We start from the raw sequence: 13,254 nt of genomic DNA on the forward strand, positions 1-13,254 counted from the left end.
ATACACGGACCGAGTCCGTGAGATTAGTATCTTCATGGTATAGGCTAGAATTATTGGCATCCATTCCTGGGATCCGGAAAGTCTAAACCTTGTCTGTGGTATTCCGAGTAGGATCCAGGAAGGGATGACTGTGACGAGCTTCAAAGCTGCGAATGTTGGGCACAAGTGATAGTGTGCAAAAGAATCAGTGGATTCTATTCCAACGCTAGCGGGAACCGACAGATGATTAGCCATGCGGTAGCTGTACCTGGTATTTTTCATCCGAGACGAGAAATCTAATAGTTAATTAGCCTTACAGAAACCGTAGAGGACCATTTTCACTGAGAGGATCTTACAGCTTGCCATGGAAGGAAGTAATGCCTGGTTGGAAGAAGGCAATAGGAAAGCAAAGGTTTAGAAGCAACAAAGCATCTCTAGATGCTTATCTGAAATTTCCACCAATGAATTACATAAGTAACTTTATCTTATTTTCTGTTTTATTTATATTTTAATTATCAAACCTCATAACCATTTGAATCCGCCTGACTGAGATTTACAAGATGACCATAGCTTGCTTCAAGCTGACAAACTCCGTGGGATCAACCCTTACTCACGTAAGGTTTATTACTTGGACGATCCAGTGCACTTGCTGGTTAGTTGCACGGAGTTGTGAGAAAAGTGTGAGATCACGATTCCGCATACCAAGTTTTTGGCACCGTTGCCGGGGATTGTTCGAGTTTGAACAACTGACGGTTCATCTTGTTGCTTAGATTAGGTAATTTTATTTTATGTTTAAGCCTTTTATTTTTAATTTCGAAAAAAAATTTTTTACAAAAAATATATAGTTTTCGAAAAATTCCAAAAAAAATTCAAATATGTTCTTCAGAATTTTTAAGAACGAATTCTAGAGTTTCATATGATATGTTGAAGCCTGGCTGGCTGTTAAGCCATGTCTAATCTTTTGGACTGAGGCTTCCACTTATCATGGCAAGAGCCTTTGGATTCCAATCTATTTGGCTGTTGTATGTCTGAATTTGTATGCTGAAGCTTGGCTGGCCATTTGGCCATGTCTAATCTTTTGGACCAAAGCTTTCACATAAAGCTTGGCTGGCTATTTAGCCATGTCTAAATTTTTGGACCGAAGCTTTAGACTAACATTGCATGATTCCTGGAATTCTTATTAAAAATTTTGTATCCCTTTATTTTCTTTTTCCAAAATAATTTTCAAAAAATACAAAAAAATTAATAAAATCATAAAAACAAAAAATTTTGTGTTTCTTGTTTGAGTCTTGTGTCAAATTTTAAGTTTGGTGTCAATTGCATATTTTAATTTTTCTTAATTTTCGAAATTATATGCATTGTTCTGTGTTTAATCTTGTGACTTCCTTGTTTGTTGTCTTTTCTTGTTTTTCATATGCATTTTCTAATTATTAGTGTCTAAAGTTTAAAAATTTTTTAGTTTGGTGTCTTGCATGTCTTTCTTTTCTTAAAAATTTTCAAAAATATGTTCTTGATGTTCATCATGAGCTTCAAAGTGTTCTTGGTGTTCATCTTGACATTCAAAGTGTTCTTGCATGTATTTTTTGTTTTGATCTTGAATTTTTATGTTTTGCATCATTTAGTTGTTGTTCTCTCTCCTCGTTAAAAATTCAAAAATAAAAAAAATATCGTTCCCTTATTTCACTCATAAATTTCGAAATTTTGAATTGATTTAGTCAAAAATTTTAAAATTTGATTGTTTCTTGTTAGTCAAGTCAAAATTTCAATTTAAAAATTCTATCTTTTCAAATCTTTTTCAAAATCAAATCTTTTTCAATTTTCTTTCATGTTTTTTGAAAATTTTAAAAATTGATTTTCAAAATCTTTTCTTTATTTTTATTTCATATTTTCGAATTTATTGCTAACAATTAATGTTTTGATTTAGAAATTTTCAAGTTGTTACTTGCCTATTAAGAAAGGATCAATCTTTAAATTCTACAATCATATTTTTTAGTTTCTTGTTAGTCAAATAATCAACTTTAATTTCAAAAATAATTTTTTTTTTAATTTCCTTTTCAATCTTTTTCAAAATAAGATTTCAATCATATCTTTTTCAAAACTTAAATTCAAAATCTTTTTCTAACTTCTTATTTTTTCAAAATTGATTTTCAAATCTTTTTCAGTTAACTACTTGACTTTTTGTTTGATTTTAAAAATTTTCTATTTCAATTATATCTTTTTCAAAACCACCTAACTATTTTTCTCTCTCCAATTTTCGAAAATCACTAACCTCTTTTTCAAAATTCTTTTTAATTAACTAATTATTATAATTTCTAATTTTACTCTATTTTCCTTCTTAAATTCGAATTCTAACTAATAATTAAAATAAAAACAAAAATATTTTTCTTTTCTTTTAAATTAAAATTCAAATTTCTTCTCTCTCTCATCTCTTTCTATATTTTTTATTTATTTACTAACACTCTTCTTCTTAAAATTCGAACCCACTCCCTCTCTCTGTGTTTGAATTCTCCTTCTTCTCCCTTCTTCATTCTATTTCTTCTATTCTTCTACTCATATAAAGGAATCTCTATACTGTGACATAGAGGATTTCTATTCTTTTCTGTTCTCTTCTTTTTCATATGAGCAGGAGCAAGGATAAGAGCATTCTTGTTGAAGCTGATCCTGAACCTGAAAGGACTCTAAAGAGGAAACTAAGAGAAGCTAAAGCACAACACTCTGTAGAGTACTTGACAGTATTTTTTGAAAAATAAGAAGAGATGGCCGAACCCAATAACAATGGTGGAGATGCAAGGAAGATGCTTGGTGACTTTATTGCACCCTCTTCTGACTTCTGTGGAAGGAGCATCTCAATTCTTGCAATTGGAGCAAACAACTTTGAGCTTAAGCATCAATTAGTTTCTCTAATGCAGCAGAATTGCAAGTTTCATGGACTTCCATTGGAAGATCCCCATTAGTTTTTAGTCAAATTCTTGCAAATCTGTGACACTATTAAGACTAATGGGGTTAATCCTAAAGTCTACAGACTTATGCTTTTCCCCTTTGCTGTAAGAGACAGAGCTAGGACATGGTTGGACTCACAAGCTAAAGATAGCCTGAACTCTTGGGACAAGTTGGTCAATACTTTCTTGGCCAAATTCTTTCCACCTCAAAAGTTGAGCAAGCTTAGAGTTGAAGTTTAAACCTTCAAATAGAAGGAAGGTGAATCCCTCTATGAAGCTTGGGAAAGATTCAAGCAATTGATCAGAAGGTGTCCTTCTGACATGTTTTCAGAATGGAGCATCATATGTATATTCTATGATGGTCTGTCTGAATTGTCCAAGATATCATTGGATCACTCTGCTGGTGGATCTCTTCATCTGAAGAAGACGTCTGTAGAAGCCCAGGAACTCATTGAAATGATTGCAAATAACCAGTTCATGTACACTTCTAAGAGAAATTCTGTGAATAATGGGACAACTCAGAAGAAAGAAGTTCTTGAGATTGATACTCTGAATGCAATATTGGCTCAGAACAAAATATTGACTCAGCAAGTCAATATGATTTTTCAGAGTCTGACTGAAATGCAAGCTGCATTAGGCAGTACTAAAGAAGCCTCCCCTAAAGGAGAAGCTTATGACCCTGAGAATCCTACAATGGAAGAGGTGAATTACATGGGAGAATTCTTTGGAAACACCTATAATCCTTCATGGAGGAATCATCCTAACTTCTCATGGAAGGATTAGTGGAAGGCTAATCAAGGTTTCAATAATAATAATGGTGGAAGAAATAGGTTTGGCAATAGCAAGCCTTTTCCATAATCTTCTGAGCAACAGACAGAGAATTCTAAGCAGAGCCTCTCTGACTTAGCAACCATAATCTCTGATCTAAGTAAGACCACTCACAGTTTCATGACTGAAACAAGGTCCTCCATTGGAAATTTGGAGGCACAAGTGGGTCAACTGAGTAAAAGAGTTACTGAAATCCCTCCTAGTACTCTCCCAAGCAATACAGAAGAGAATCCAAAAAGAGAATGCAAGACCATAAACACATCCAACATGGCCGAACCTATAGAGGAGGGAAATGTAGTAATTTCCACTGAGGAAGACCTAAATGGACGTCCACTGACCCTTAAGGAGTTCCCCATTGAGGAACCAAAGGAATCTGAGGCTCATATAGAGACCATAGAGATTCTACTGAACTTACTGTTGCCATTCATGAGCTCTGATGAGTATTCTTCCTCTGAAGAAGATGAAGATATTATTGAAGAGCAAGTTGCTCAATATTTATGAGCAATCATGAAGCTGAATGCCAAGATATTTGGTAATGAGACTTGGGAGAATGAACCTCTATTGCTCATCAATGAACTAAATACCTTGGTTCAACAGAAATTACCTCAGAAAAAACCAGATCCCGAAAAGTTCTCAATACCTTGCATCATAGGCACCATGACCTTTAAGAAGGCTCTGTGTGACCTTGGTTCAAGTATAAACCTCATGCCACTCTCTGTGATGGAGAAACTAGGGATCTTTGAGGTCGAGCTACAAGAATCTCATTAGAGATGGCAGACAATTCAAGGAAATAGGTTTATGGATTTGTAGAGGATGTCTTAGTGAAGGTTGAAGGCTTTTACATCCCTGCTGATTTTATAATCCTAGACAATGGGAAGGATGAAGATGAATCTATCATCCTTGGAAGACCCTTCCTAGCCACAGCAAGACCTGTGATTGATATGGACAGAGGAGAGTTAGTCCTTCAACTGAATGAGGACTACCTTGTGTTTAAGGCTCAAGGATCTTCCTCTGTAACCATGGAGAGGAAGCATGAAAAGCTTCTCTCAATACAGAGTCAAACAGAGCCCCCACACTAAACTTCTAAGTTTGGTGTTGGGAGGCCAACATCAAGCTTTGAGTCTCTATGAAGCTCTCTAAGAGCTCACTGTCAAGATTGACATTAAAGAAGCGTTTGTTGGGAGGTAACCCAATGTTATTTAATTATATTTATTTATATTCTATTGTCATTTTATGTTTTCTTTAGGTTGATGATCATGTGAAGTCATAAAAACAACTGCAAAATTAAAGCAAAATGAAAAATAGCATGAAAAATAGCACACCCTGGAAGACAGGCTTACTGGCATTTAAACGCCAGTAAGGATAGCAGAATGGGCGTTTAACGCCCAGCCTGGTAGTATTCTGGGCGTTAAATGCCAGAATGGGCAGCACTCTAGGCGTTTAACGCCAGAAAGGGCTGTCTGGCATCTGGCTGGCGTTAAACACCAGAAATGGGCATCTGGCTGGCGTTTAACACCAGAAATAGGCAGCAGAGTGGTGTTTAACGCTAGGAAAGGTAGAAGAGCTGGCGTTAAACGCCAGAATTGGCACACAGTGGGCGTTTGAATGCCAGAATAGTGCAGGGAGCAGAATTCCTTGACACCTCAGGATCTGTGGATCCCACAGGATCCCCACCTACCCCACCTCTTCTCTCCTCTTCACACCTTTCCATAACACTCTTCTCCAAATACCCTTGACCAATCCCATCAATAACTCTTTCCCAAATAACCTTCACCTATCAAATCTTACCCTCTTTCCCATATCCTGTTCACCACTCACATCCATCCATCATAAACCCCACCTACCTCACCATTCAAATTCAAACCATTCCCCTCCTAAACCCACCCCTTCATGACTGAATTCCCCCTCTCTCTTTCCCTATAAATACCCTTCCTCAACACCTTCAATTTCACATATCATACACACTACTACCCCCCTTGGCCAAAACCACCACTACCCTCCATCTCCTCTATTTCTTCTTCTTCTACTCATTTCTTTCTTCTTTTTCTCGAGGACGAGCAACCATTCTAAGATTGGTGTGGGAAAAGCTAAAGCTTTTTTTATTTTTCCATAACCATTAATGGCACCTAAGGCCGGAGAAACCTCTAGAAAAAGGAAAGGGAAGGCAATTGCTTCCACCTCCGAGTCATGGGAGATGGAGAGATTCATCTCAAAGATCCATCAAGACCACTTCTATGAAGTTGTGGCCAAGAAAAAAGTGATTCCCGAAGTCCCTTTCAAGCTAAAAAAGGGTGAATATCCGGAGATCCGACATGAGATTCAAAGAAGAGGTTGGAAAACTCTCACCAACCCCATTCAACAAGTCGGAATCTTAATGGTTCAAGAGTTCTATGCCAGTGCATGGATCACTAAGAACCATGATCAAAGTATGAACCCAAACCTAAAGAATTGGCTCACAATGGTTCGTGGGAATTACTTGGATTTCAGTCCGGAAAATGTGAGGTTGGCATTTAACTTGCCAATGATGAGAGGAGATCTTCATCCTTTCACTAGAAGGGTCAACTTTGATCAAAGATTGGACCAAGTCCTCATGGACATTTGTGTGGAAGGAGCTCAATGAAAGAGAAACTCAAGAGGCAAGCCGGTTCAACTAAGAAGGCTTGACCTCAAACCCGTGGCTAGGGGATGGTTGGAGTTCATCCAACGCTATATCATTCCTACTAGTAACCGGTCTAAAGTTACAATAGACCGGGCTATCATGATCCATAGCATCATGAATGGAGAGGAAGTAGAAGTTCATGAGATCATATCCCTAGAACTCTACAAGGTGGCGAACAAGCCCTCCACTTTGGCAAGGTTAGCCTTTCCTTATCTCATTTGTACCCTATGCAATTTAGTTGGAATTGTCATAGAGGAAGACATCCTTATTGAAGGAGACAAGTCCATCACTAAGAAGAGGATGTAGCAAACAAGAGAGCCCACTCATGGACCTCAACAAGAGCATGAGGAAGTTCCTCATCAAGAAATCCCTGAGATACCTCAAGGGATGCACTTTTCTCCACAAAACTATTGGGAGCAAATCAACATATCCTTAGGAGAATTGAGTTCCAACATGGGGAAACTAAGGATGGAACACCAAGAGCACTCCATCATCTTCAATGACATTAGAGAGGACCAAAGAGCCATGAGGGAGGAGCAACAAAGGCAAGAAAGAGACATAGAGGAGCTCAAGCACTCCATAATATCTTCAAGAGGAAGAACTAGCTGCCATCACTAAGGTGGATCCGTTCTTTAATTTCCTTGTTTTTATTTTTCTATTTTTCGAATTACATGCTCTATGTTTTGTCTATGTTTGTGTCTTTATTACATGATCATTAGTGTCTAGTGTCTATGTCTTAAAGCTATGAAAGTCCTGTGAATCCTTCACCTTTCTTAAATGAAAAATGTTTTTAATTGCAAAGGAACAAGAGGTACATGGATTTCGAATTTTATCTTGAAATTAGCTCAATTATTTTGATGTGGTGGCAATACTTGTTGTTTTCTGAATGAATGCTTGAACAGTGCATATTTTTTAATTTTTTGTTTATGAATGTTAAAATTGTTGGCTCTTGAAAGAATAATGAAAAAGGAGAAATGTTATTGATAATCTGAAAAATCATAAAATTGATTCTTGAAGCAAGAAAAAGCAGTGAATATAAAGCTTGCGAAAAAAATGGCAAAAAAAATAAAGAAAAAAAAGAAAGAAAAAGAAAAAGCAAGCAGAAAAAGCCAGTAATCCTTTAAACCAAAAGGCAAGGGTAGAAAAAGGATCCTAGGATTTGAGCATTAATGGATAGGAGGGCCCACAGGAATAAAATCCTGGCCTAAGCGGCTAAATCAAGCTGTCCCTAACCATGTGCTTGTGGCGTGAATGTGTCAAGTGAAAAGCTCGAGACTGAGCGGTTAAAGTCGTGGTCCAAAGCAAAAAGAGTGTGCTTAAGAGCTCTGGGCACCTCTAACTGTGGACTCTAGCAAAGCTGAGTCATAATCTGAAAAGGTTCACCCAGTTATGTGTCTGTGGTATTTATGTATCCGATGGTAATACTGGAAAACAAAGTGCTTAGGGTCACGGCCAAGACTCATAAAGTAGCTGTGTTCAAGAATCAACATACTGAACTAGGAGAATTAATAACACTATCTGAATTTTGAGTTCCTTTCGATGCCAATCATTCTAAACTTCAAAGGATAAAGTGAGATGCCAAAACTATTCAGAAGCAAAAAGGCTACAAGTCCCGCTCATCTAATTGTAGCTAATCTTCATGGATAAGTTTGGAATTCATTGTATATTCTCTTCTTTTTATCCTATTTTGTTTTCAGTTGCTTGGGGACAAGCAACAATTTAAGTTTGGTGTTGTGATGAGCAGATAATTTATACCCTTTCTGGCATTATTTTTACATAGTTTTTAGCATGTTTTAGTTACTTTTTATTATATTTTTATTAGTTTTTATTTAAAAATCACATTTCTGGAATTTACTATGAGTTTGTGTGTTTTTCTGTAATTTCATGTATTTTCTGGCTGAAATTGAGGGACTTGAGCAAAAATCTGATTCAGAGGCTAAAAAAGGACTGCAGATGCTGTTGGATTCTGACCTTCCTGCACTTGAAGTGAATTTTCTGGATCTACAGAAACCCAATTTGCGCGCTCTCAATTGTGTTGGAAATTAGACATCCTGGGCTTTCCAGCAATATATAATAGTCCATACTTTGCTCGAGATTTGATGGCCGAAACTGGCATTCAAAGACAGCCTAAGACATCTTGGCATAAAATGCCCAAACTGGCACCAGAATTGGAGTTAAACGCCCAAACTGGCACCAAAGCTGACGTTTAACTCCAAGAACAGCCTATGCACGTGTAAAGCTCAATGCTCAGTCCAACCATACACCAAGTGGGCCCTGAAAGTTGATTTCTGCACTATTTGCACTTAGTTACTCATTTTCTGCAAACCCTAGTTACTAGTTTAGTATAAAAACTACTTTTAGAGATTTATTTTAGAGAGTTTTTATCTTTTGATCATTTTGGAACTTGTATGTTCACATTTGGAGGCTGGCCTCACGGCCATGCCTAGACCTTTTTCACTTATGTATTTTTCACGGTGGAGTTTCTACACCCCATAGATTAAGGTATGGAGCTTTGCTGTTCTTCATGAATTAATGCAAGTACTATTGTTTTTCTATTTAATTCATGCCTACTTCTTCTCCAAGATATACTCTCGTACTTAATTGAGTTAAGTCAGAATGAAGGGGTGACCCGTGACAATCACCCAATCTTCGTTACTCGCTTAGCCAAGATCGCGTGCCTGACAACCACAAAGCGGTCTACATGATGGTTAACGTAGTCATTGGACGACAGCTGGAGTATATTCTCTTGGATATCTAATACACGGACCGAGTCCGTGAGATTAGTATCTTCGTGGTATAGGCTAGAATTATTGGCAGCCATTCTTGGAATCCGAAAAGTCTAAACATTGTCTGTGGTATTCCGAGTAGGATCCAGGAAGGGATGACTGTGACGAAGTAACGCCTGGTTGGAAGAAGGCAATAGGAAAGCAGAGGTTCAGAAGCAACAAAGCATCTCCAGACGTTTATCTGAAATTCCCACCAATGAATTACATAAGTAACTTTATCTTATTTTCTGTTTTATTTATATTTTAATTATCAAACCACATAACCATTTGAATCTGCCTGACTGAGATTTACAAGATGACCATAGCTTGCTATAAGCCGACAATCTCCGTGGGATCGACCCTTACTCACGTAAGGTTTATTACTTGGATGACCCAGTGCACTTGCTGGTTAGTTGCACGGAGTTGTGAGAAAAGTGTGAGATCACGATTCCGCGTACCACTTGGCCATTGCTACCAGAGGCGTGGAGGAAGGGAGGCAGAATCGCGAGATTGAGGAGGTACTGTGACTGTCATTGCTGCTGCGAGTGTGATCCATCGTCGAGCTGCACGCCGCCATCACCATCGGAAACTACCGTTAGAACCACTACTTTTTTGGTAAGCTTTACCCTATTTTTGATTGTTCCTTGTCTCCCAATTTGTCTCTACTATGAAGCCTGTCGTTGAGACTATTTGTATTAAACAAAATTGTCACTGTGAGTTACTCTACACCGCCGCAGCTGCGACCGAGGTCGTTGGTGCTTGTCAAGAGTACTATTATGGTTTTGAATCGATTAGTTCATGCCACTGCTGCTGACGAGGGGTGGAAGTTAGACCAATGAAGAGATTGTAATATAATAGAACAGCGTTACGAGTATAGCTCTTAACCAGCAAAAATCCACCTCATCAATTTAGAAAAGTTGTCACAAAAGTTTAGAATTAAAGTACTGTGAGTATGAGTCCCAGGTCGTCTCCCAATGAGTTGCTAGAAAGGGTGCTTAGTTATTAATCAGGAGTTTTTCGAGAATTTTGAGAGTTGAATAACAGAAAATAAATAATTATAATTAAGTGCAATGAAAATAAAAAAGAATTTATAGTATTCAAAATAAAAAGCCTTGACTGTGGGAATGATTAATCAGAAGTTCTATACTTGTTGGAATTCTCTCAAGTGTAGTGTAAAAAGGTTGTTATTTTCACTTAGTTAACCCTTACTAAATAAAGGAAAGTCAAGTGATTGAGCTAACTCTTATTCGCAAATCCTAGTCCTCTCCCTTGGGAAGGTCTAGCGTTAGTAAATACAGAATTAGCCAACAACTCCGAATTTAACTAAGCACTTGAGCATTCCAACTCAAGTGTCTCCTCCTAATCAACCCCCATGTCAAGTGGAGAATCTACTCCATTGACATGAATGTAACGCTCATAAGAATATAACAAGAAGACATTATAAATTAAATAAAATAAAGCTTTGAAAATTAATTAAAGATAAAAGTAATTGAAGAGAGAACTTTTGCGTGGTCTAGAAATTCGCAAATAAATTCTCGTTGCAAGTATAGCTTCTAAACCAACAAAAGTCCTTTCTTACAAACGTTTTGGTTGTCACAAGTAACAAACCCTGATAAAATTGATAACCGAAGTATTTAAATCTCGGGTCGTCTTCTCAAGGAATTTCAGGGAAGTATGTTCTTATTATTGGTTATGAATCTTGTAAATTTGGGGTTTTGAAAGTAAAGAACCAGTATGTTAAATGATAAGAAAAATAAAATAGTAATAATAAAATAAGCTCTTGGCAAGGTATTAGAACTGGAAGTCCTATCCTTATCAATTGTGATGAGAATTGGATTTTAATCCCATTTTGTTAACCTCTAACTATGAAGGTAAATCAAGTGGACTAATTAGCTTGATCCTCAGGTCTTAGTCAATTCCTATGGAAAAACTAGAGTTATTGGAGCAACTCCCAATTTCAACCACTGCTTTATTTGACAGCTCAAGTGTTACCAATTACTTAACCAAAGCCAAAAGGAAGAAAATATCTAAATTAAATTAAAAGCATCAATATAAATAAAGCAAAACAATCTTAAATCTGAAATACCTCAAATAATATTAATTATGAAAATCATAACATGAATGTAGCATAAGCCAAATTGAAAAGATAAGTAATAATTAAAGGTATATAATAAAAGTAGAAAATAAATAAGAGAAACATTGAACCTGTGATGAAGAAAAAATAATCATAAATCCTAAAACTAAATCCTAAGAGAGAGGAGAGAACCTCTCTCTCTAAAAACTACATCTAAAACTAAAATTATGTGTTATGAGCTTATTATTATGAATGAATGGATTTTTCCACTTTATAGCCTCTAATCTGTATTTTTTGGGCCGCAAACTGGGTCGAAAACAACCCAGAAATCGCTGGAGAAGAAATCTGCCACGCTGATTTTTACCACTGCGACGTGTCCACGTGGAGCACGCGTTCGCGTCTCCTAGCGTCAGGGAACTATGGAATATTATATATCAAATCGAAACCCTGGATGTTAGCTTTCCAACGCAACTGGAACCGTGTCATTTGGACCTCTGTAGCTAAAGTTATAGCCGTTTGAGTGCGAAGAGGTCAGGCTGGACAGCTTAGCAATTTCTCCAACTTCTTGTATTCCTTCCACTTTTGCATGCTTCCTTTCCATCCTCTGAGCCATTCCTGCCCTGTAATCTCTGAAATCACTTAACACACATATCAAGGCATCTAATGGTGATAAGAGAGGATTAGACATAGGGAACTTAAGGCCAAAGAAGCATGTTTTCAATCAAAGCACATAATTAGGAAGGCAAATGTAAAACCATGCAATTTCTATGAATAAGTGTATGAAAGATTGATAAAATCCACTCAATTGAGCACAAGATAAACCATAAAATAGTGGTTTATCAACCTCACCACACTTAAACATTAGCATGTCCTCATGCTAAGCTCAAGAGAAGCTATAAAGAAGTGAATAGGAATGATAGAGAGTATGCAATGCAGCCTATCTATGTGAATGCAACTACATGCAAAATATTTCTATCTACTTGGTTAAAAGTAAATAAATCCTCCTAGACAAAGATAAATCAGATTTCACTAATTCAAAACATAAAATAAAAAGCAAGTAAACTTGTAAGAAGATAGCTCATGAAAGCAGGGAACATATAATTAAGCATTGAACCCTTACTGGTAGTGTATATCACTCTAACTCTCAAGTGTCTAGGGTTAATCACTCTACTCTTCTCTAGTCATGCTTTCTAAACTTTGTTCTTCATCTAACCAGTCAACAAAAATTTAATGTACCAATGCAAACATCATGAGGTCTTTTCAAGGTTGTAATGTGGCTAAGGTAAGGGTGAGGGTATATATATATAAGGCTAAGTGAGCTAACAAAGTGAATCCTTGATTAGTCTAAGATCTCACCTAACATATACATACTTTATATAATTTAAAAATACTTTACCTAGCTACCCAAATTTTTCCCACTTTTGTATTACATGCTCTTGTATCAAACTTATTTTTGAATTTTGTCCCATGTGCATTGATTCTTTTTATTTTGCATTTGGGGTAATATTATTTTTCTTTCTCTCTTTTTTTTTTATCCCCTTATTTAATTACTTAATATTTTTTTTCAATGCACATGGTAATTTAATTATTTTGATTTCACATGAGCATGCTTCCCAAATTTTCAAATAACTTATTCAATTTAATTCCCTATTTTTTCATATCATCCCATGTTTCCATAAAATTCCCCACACTTAAATTGTACACAATATCTATCTTAAGCTAACCAAGGATTCAACTTGGGATTTTTATTTTGTTTTTCTGCTTAAGGTTAGTAATGTGGTTATGAAATAGAAGGGGGTTAAAAAGTTCAAAGTGGCTAACAAGGGTGATGTAAAAGGTAGGCTTATTTGGGATAAGTGAGCTAATAACAAATAATAGCCTCAATCATATGCAAGCATGTAAATACACTAAATAATGGACATATAGAATGGAACAAAGCAAAGATTGCAATTATAGAGAAGAAAAGACACAAGAATAAAAATTTCTGGTTAAATAATGTAATCATGTAAA

At 36.5% G+C, this 13,254-nt stretch overlaps 1 non-coding gene across 1 annotated transcript; it reads right to left on the minus strand.

The window, feature by feature from the left end:
• Positions 1 to 3,137: 3,137 nt before the first annotated feature.
• On the minus strand, positions 3,138 to 3,241 carry LOC112768032 (small nucleolar RNA R71). Its single transcript, XR_003185471.1, has one exon. It is a non-coding gene; the product is annotated as a small nucleolar RNA R71 (small nucleolar RNA).
• Positions 3,242 to 13,254: the final 10,013 nt, after the last annotated feature.

This window comes from Arachis hypogaea, chromosome 17 (genome assembly GCF_003086295.3).
Source record: "Arachis hypogaea cultivar Tifrunner chromosome 17, arahy.Tifrunner.gnm2.J5K5, whole genome shotgun sequence".
NCBI lineage: Eukaryota > Viridiplantae > Streptophyta > Magnoliopsida > Fabales > Fabaceae > Arachis > Arachis hypogaea.